Below are 7,945 nucleotides of genomic sequence, written 5' to 3'. Positions count from 1 at the left end.
AATTCTGTTAGGATTAAGATGATTTGGTTTTAGATGGCACAACTTTCTTGAGAAATTCTGAGCTACTTTTAGACTGTGATTCACAAAACAAACCGTGGTTTAGTACTTTCGATTTCATTTGCAAGCAATGCCTTTTAAAGCAGCTTTATATGTTATGGGACCTATTAACTTACTGTGTATCATGTTCTTTGGACTTAGTTCAGAATGTCCCCTTCAGTCTAAAAAGTAATGAATTGTGTAAGTAAAGTGTTGATGATTACAGGAAAATATCTCTACTTTTCACAGATGTCTTTCTCATTGTGTTTAGAAGTAAAATATAGACAGGCTACTTCAGGGTGATAGTTTCCCAAAGCAAAATGAAATAAATTGACAGATAATAATAAAACAAAACAAAACAAAACAAAAAAAACAAAGTCTCAGAGGAAGCTCCAAATAGGCTGGTCTGGAGAGTAGAAATCTGAGGACAAATTACTTGATAGAATTGCATGGAGCATTTACAGTGTAAACTGAGGATTCCTTATGATTGTTATGAATTGCCAGTGTTACAGAAAAAGGAAAAAGGAAAGAAAAAAATGAAGGTTCTTTATTATGAGTACTAGCTCACTGATTAAGAAAGAATTTAACTGGGGTGCCTGGGTGGCTCAGTTGGTCAAGTGTCCGACTCCTGATTTCCAGCTCAAATCATGATCTCACAGTTCATGCATTCCAGCCCTGCATTGGGCTCTGCACTGACAACGGGGAACCTGTTTGGGATTCTCTCTCTCTCCTCCTCTCTGCCCCTCCCCCACTCATGCTCGGTCTCTCTCTGTCTTTCTCTCTGACTCTCTCTCAAAATAAATAAATAAAACTTAAAAACAAGAAAGAATTTATACAAACATTGTTATAACAACATCAACAGAACTTAAAATGAAAGTAAAAACCCAATACTCTCACATTCCTACTCACTGAAAATCCATCTGTTCTCATTTTTCATTTCTTTTTAGGATTCTTAAAAAATTTTTTTTAACGTTTATTTATTTTTGAGAAGAGAGAGACAGAGCATGAGCAGGGGAGGAGAGAGAAAGAGGGAGACACAGAATCTGAAGCAGGCTCCAGACTTTGAGCTGTCAGCACAGAGCCCTGACGTGGGGCTCGAACTCAGGCACCGTGAGATCATGACCTGAGCCTAAGTTGGATGCTCAACCGACTGAGCCACCCAGGTGCCCCTCTTTTTAGGATTCTTTTGTTCCATTAATTAGGCAGAATGCTGTTTATTCACCATTTCTAAACTGTAAGGCACACAGACCCAGGTTTGTTTTGCTTTGTTTTGTTTTGATATTGTAATATTGCTATGGAAATCTATATGCAAGTTTAGAAAATACTTTTGGATTATTTCCTCAGAATAAATCCATGGAAATAGGATTTCTGAATCAAGGTACATAACATTTTAATAGCTCTTTACTATGTTAACTCTACTTTGAAAAAGCATTATCATACCCATTTATTCTATGCAGGTGTAAGTACACCACCTCACCATTCCTGAGTATTTGATTTTTAAATCAAATTGGTATAAAATGGTGTCTTGTTATCATTTTAATAAGTATTTCTTTGACTATTAGAGTGATTGCACATTTCCTCATATTTGTGATTACTAATTATAATTTCTATTTTTTATGCAGATTGTCTGGTTATTTCATATATTCTCATATGTCCAGAGAGCCTGAATAATATTCTTAACAATTTTTACAAGCTCATTTTAATGTAGATTTTAACCCTTTCCTTCTTTAACTACCATAAATATTATTTCGTCCACTGTATGTCTTTCCAGTATAGTTTTTGTTTAGCACAACTTTTGAATTTTTTAATGATGTAATTATTGATCATTTCATTTGTAGTTTCTTTTGTTGCTTCAAAACTTAGAAAGTTATTACTCACTCCAGACATTTGAGCTGAGCTCAGTGTTAAACCCCCTGAGGTCCTAGCGCTCTGGCATGCTGAGAAGTTAGTGGGAGTGGAAGTTGAATAAGGAAATCAGGACAGATAGAGGTAAGGTTTTATGATCGTTGTATTGTTAAATGGTGTGTGTGTGTGTGTGTGTGTGTGTGTGTGAAACATTTTCCCACAGAAGAATTATACTGTCCTTTCTAAGAAGTATTAATACCTTCAGTTTGGCTGGCACCCAGGAAACCTGACTGTGGAGTGTGGTACTTTTCGGGAAATTTAGCTTCAGGGAGGTAGCCAACAAATTGATTCATGTTCAGAGTAATTTTTTTTGTTGTTGTTGTTTTGTGTTGGTTGTTCGAGATGAATTCGTTGTAAATAGAAGTCTAACTAAAACGTAGCTCTGGGAAAGAATGAAATCTCATAATGGTGCAACTGTTGCTAAATAATTTCCTGCTTGCCCCCAAATTGACCAATTTCAGAAGGATCGGGGAGATCTTGTCTTACAACATGTTCTAACAAACAAGGAGGGGTTAAAAAATCATGCCACCTCATTGCCACATGCCTGGCAATGGCAATAACTAAAGACTTTCTGGAACATCCTTAATTCAGGTATTCTATTTTGTTGATCTATGTTCACTCCTAACTTGTCAGATCACAGGTTGTAACTTCTGTTCAAAAAGTAGAGTCACCATAGGAATTGTGCAATGGATTTCTAGCTGGGGTTCTCAACCTCATTCTTCTCTTCTCCATTTTGCTTATCTTTATTTAAAATAAAAACAGCACATTTATGTGCCAATGCTTAGTTTCAGAAACTCTAATGGTTCTCTGTAATACATTGTAGCAAGCCCAAACTTCTTTTTCCAACTAAAAAAAAAAGTTTATTTATTTTTGAGAGAGAGCATGCAAGTGGGGGAAGGGCAAAGAGGGGAAGTGACAGAGGATCTGAGGTGGGCTCTGTGCTGACAGCAGATAGCCCAGCGCGGGGCTCGAACTCAGCTTGATAAGGGGCTGGAACTCAAGAACTGCGAGATCATGACCTGAGCCAAAGTGGGATGCTTAACAGACTGAGCCACCCAGGTGCCCCTCTTTTTCCAACTTTAATGACTCTGCCCTACTTAGGTAACACTCTTTCTCCTGCTGCTGCAATGTTCACCTTTTGCTCTAGCCAAGTCCTTCTGGTTTCTTTGCAACTGCCCTATTCCCACCTATTAAGCCTTTGCTTCCCTTCTTTATCCATTTGATCTGCCAAAACAGAATGTGATAGACTGTGTGGCTTATCAACAACAAATTCTTTTCTCAGAGTTCTGGAGGTTAGGCAGACTAAGATTAAAGAACCTACAGATTCAGTTCTGAAGATTAAGATTCTGCTGAAGTCCTGCTTCCCAATTCATAGATGTGTCCTCACATGTTGGAAGGGTCAAGGGAGCTTTCTAGAGTCTCTTTATAAGGGCACTAATCATTCAGGAGGGCTCCACCCTCATGACCTAATCACCTCTAGATACCATCACATTGAGGATTAGGTTTCAACATATAAATTCTGGGGTGACACGAACATTCAGTGTATAGCCCCTTCTAGCCTAATGCTTCCCTCCTGGGATGATTTCCCTCCTTTCCTCACATAAAACCGGACTCACTTGTCAAATCCCAGCTCATGCCTGACATTGAACAAAACAAAGCACAGATAGAGCTCACTGTCCCAGGGAGTCTTGGTGCCACTGCATAGGTTAAGTCTCTGGGCAGAATCTTATCATTCAAAGTCTGCTCCAGCCTCTCAGAGATTGTTTTCCCTGGGTGGTTCTCTTTATGTGTTCGTTGAGCAGGTAAATCTGTTGGGCAGCATTCTGGTTCTTAAGGAACTCTAGATGGTGCCCCACAAATGTGATCTGTATATTGAATGTAGTGGCTGTGCTGTGCAAAGAGGAAACCACTTTATTCTTTCTCACCACTGCCTTTAAATAAAACCTTAACTAACCTCCATGCCAAGCTCTGGGATGGTGTCTAAGGCTTTTGTTTTTCTAGACACTGGAGATTAGAACAATTTGAGCCATTAACAATTCCAGCCCAGTTTAAATCAAGACTTGTCACATATCTGATTTTTTAATTTTTAAATTGTTTTTAGAAGAGCACTTGTTAGCATTTTAAACATTTATTTTGTTTTTTAAAAATATTTTTTTATGTTTATTTATTTTTGAGAGAGAGACAGAGCGTGAGCAGGGGAGGGGCCACAAGAGAAGGAGACACAATCCCAAGCAGGCTTCAATATCCAGGCTCTGAACTGACAGCACAGAGCCTGACATGGGGCTCGAACCCACAAACCATGAGATCATGACCTGAGCTGAAGTTGGATGCTTAACCAGCTGAGCCACCCAGGTACCCCAGAGCACTTGTTAGCATTTAATGAACCTCCTTCCACGTGACTTCAAGCTACCAGGACGCAGGCTCCCCCAATACCCTTAATCTTCTCTTTAGCTCTTCTGCTGAAGAATTTGGCCTTCATGATAGCAGGCTGTTTTGGGAGCTTTCCCTTCCCCCAAACTTTGTAGTAGCCCCATTGCATCACATCAATGATAGGAACAATTCCAGTTTTTTTTTTGTGGGGGGTAGCATTTACCTGTGTCTGCTCATTGCCAAGGTCCACACTTGATCAGTGTTGACAGTTGGGCAGAAACTCTGGTTCCTCTTTAAGTTATAATGCTTCATACCAACTTTTCCAGAGTAAACTGGGTGATATTTGTCAAAGTTGATCCTGTGGTGATGCATGTCACCAGCATTCCCCTGGCCTTCTGGGTGCTTCTGGTGTTTGCCGAGGTACCGTGGCCCTGGCTCACCAGGCTCCAGCTCACATGGCCCCAAAGTTTCCAGCTCTTCCTCAGTCTGGATGGCATGTGCATAGCCCAGAAGAAAGAGCAGTCACATATCTAATTGAAAGCTTCTCCTTGCATGTTCTCCAAGATACTTGAAATGTTTTCCCAGGGGGGGTGGGGTGGGGAGGCAATGTCTGTTTTTTCTTCTTACTCTTTCCACCTCTTGCCTTTATTTGCTAGATGCTCCGGGGTTAGTCAGGGGAAAGAGGGGTATTTTTTTGAAACCTAGTGGTGCTAGTTTGTGAAAACCCTCTGCATAGCAAACACTCCAAAATGGACCATTTTCAAATAGGGAGCTTTTGTGGGTTCTTTGGGGACTCTCTGTTGGAGACCTCTGGCATTGCACCATTTGCTGAGTCACTCCCTTGCTGCCATTTTTTGATACGCCTCTCAATCCTACTCCAGCAGTTCATACCTTGTAGCCTCTTTCTGCTGGGATGGCCTGGACCTTGGCAGGCAGTGTTCTTGGGTGGGGTCCTTTCAAGAGATCTCTGACCTGGTTATCCTTTATAGCATCCATTTGGCCCACAGAGACATGGTGACTCTCTAAACTTTGGAAATGCAGTATTCCCACTTTGCTGTCTATAACACACTGCTCCAGCCAGCCTCTTCTCTTTGGACTTTTCTAGGTGAGAATCAGGCACCATTCTCTGTGCTTCCCAAACTCCAGGGAACACAGGTCAAACTCTCTGTGATAGTCAGAAAATGCCCCCCCCACCTTGTCCCCGTAGATGTGCACGCCTTAATCCCTGGAACCTGTGAATCTGTTACTTTATTATGTATGTATGTATATATGTATGTATGTATGTATTTTTCCATAGCAGCATTATTTTTATTTTTTTACTTAAAAAAAAATTTTATTTTTAAGTAATCTCTACACCCAAAGTGGAGCTTGAACTTACAACCCCCGAGATCAAGAGTTGCATGCTGCACTGACTGAGCCAGTCAGGCACCCATTTTTTAAATTTCTTTTAATTGAAGTATAGTTGACATACAATACTACATTGGTTTCAAATGTATAACATAGCGATTCAACAATTATGTACATTACAAAATGCTCACTATAATAATTATGGTTACCATCTATTACCATATAAAGTTATTATACTATAATTTTTTAGTCAAACATTTTATTATGTATATTTTTAATTTTAATTAAAATTATAGTTAACATGCAGTGTTTTAATGTAGTGAATCAACAATTCTTTTTTTTTTTGCCAATGATGAAATATGATTTATTCAACAGAGGCTAGTGATATGGATTTTTATGTGAAATGATTTAATTATTTAAAAATTTTTTTCAATGTTTGTTTATTTATTTAATATAATTTATTGTCAAGTTGCCTAACATACAGTGTATAAGTGATTCAACAATTCTATACATTACTCAGTGCCCATCATGACAAGTGTATCCTTTAATCCCCATCACCTATTTCACCCATCCCCCACTCACCTCCCCTCTGGTAACCATCAGTTTGTTCTCTATAGTTAAGAGTCTGTTTTTTGGATTGTTTCTTTTTTTCCTTTGTTCGTTTGTTTTGGTTCTTAAATTCCACATAGGAGAGAAATCATATAGTATTTGTCTTTTTCTGACTGCTTTATTTTGCTTAACATGATACTCTCTGGATCCATCCATATTGTTATAGATGGAAAGATTTTAGTCTTCCTATCGATGAGTAATATTTCATTGTATATATATACCACATCATTTTTATTCATTCATTTATTGATGGACACTCACACTGCTTCCATATCTTGGCTATTTAAAAATTTTTTTAAATGTTTTTATTTACTTTTGAGAGAGAGCAAGAGTGAGCACGGGGGAGGGGCAGAGAGAGAGAGGGAGACACAGCATCTGAAGCAGGATCCAGGTTCTGAGCTGTCAGCACAGAGCCCAACGTGGGGCTCAAACTCACAAACTGTGAGATCATGACCTGAGCAAAGTCGGACACTTAACTGACTGAGCCACCTAGGCACCCCTGCTTCCATATCTTGGCTATTGTAAATAATGCTGCAATAAACATAGGGGTGCATGTGTCTTTTCAAACTAGTGTTTTCATATTCTTTGGGTAAATACTCAGTAGTGTGATTACTGGATCATAGGGTAGTTCTATTTTTAATTTTTTGAGGAACATCCATGCTGTTTTCCACAGTGGCTACACCAATTTATATTCCCACCAGCAGTGCATGAAGGTTCCTTTTTTCCATATCCTTGCCAGCACTTGTTGTTTCTTGAATTTTTGATTTTAAGCATTCTGACAGGTGTGAGGTGATATCTCATTGTGGTTTTTAAATTTGTATGTATGTATGTATGTATTTTGAGAGAGAGAGAGAGAGAGAGAGAGAGAGAGAGAGCTTGCCAGGGAGAGGGATAGAGGGAGAGAATCTTAAGCAGGCTCCATGCTTAGTGAGGAGCCCTATGCTGGAGCCCTATGCTGGAGCCCTATGCTGGGCTCCATCCCACAACCCTGGAATCATGACTTGAGCTGAAATCAAGAGTTGGATGCTTAACCAACTAAACCACCCAGGCACCCCTTCATTGTGATTTTGATTTGCATTTCTATGAGGAGGAGTGATGTTGAGTATCTATTCATGTGTCTGTTGCCCAACTGTATGTTTTCTTTGGAGAGATGTCTTTTCATGTCTTCTGCCCATTTTTAATTGGATTATTTGTTTTTTTTCATATTGAATTGTATAAATTCTTTATTTATTTTTTATACTAACCCTTTATCAGAGATGTCATTTGCAAATATCTTCTCCTATTCAGTAGGTTATATTTTAGTTTTGTTGATTATTTCCTTTGATGTACAGAAGCTTTTTTTAAAGTTTATTTATTTATTTTGAAAGATAGATAGCACAAGTGGTGAAGGGGCAGATAGAGCAAGAAAGAGAAAGAGAGAGAATCTCAAGCAGGCTCTGCACTGAAGTGCAGGCCTCGAACTCATGAACCCGTGAGATCATGACCTGAGCTGAAATCAAGAGTCAAATACTTAACCAACTTAGCCACCCAGGTGCCCCTGTGCAGAAGCTTTTTATTTTAATATAGTCCCAATAGTTTATTTTTGCTTTTGTTTCTCTTGCCTCAGGAGACCTATCTAGAAAAATGTTGCTATGGCTGGTGTCAGAGAAATTACTACTTGTGCTGTCTTCTAGATTTT

The 7,945-nt window shown here is 39.0% G+C and overlaps 1 pseudogene; it reads right to left on the bottom strand.

Moving 5' to 3' along the window:
- Window positions 1–4,342: 4,342 nt before the first annotated feature.
- LOC125170861 (60S ribosomal protein L27a-like) lies at window positions 4,343–4,808 on the bottom strand (annotated as a pseudogene).
- Between the last annotated feature and the right edge of the window lie 3,137 nt (window positions 4,809–7,945).

Source organism: Prionailurus viverrinus, chromosome B4, assembly GCF_022837055.1.
Source record: "Prionailurus viverrinus isolate Anna chromosome B4, UM_Priviv_1.0, whole genome shotgun sequence".
In the NCBI taxonomy this organism is placed as follows: Eukaryota; Metazoa; Chordata; class Mammalia; order Carnivora; family Felidae; genus Prionailurus; species Prionailurus viverrinus.
Note: the sequence above shows the minus strand (reverse complement) of the source record. Positions and strands in the feature narration are given on the sequence as shown.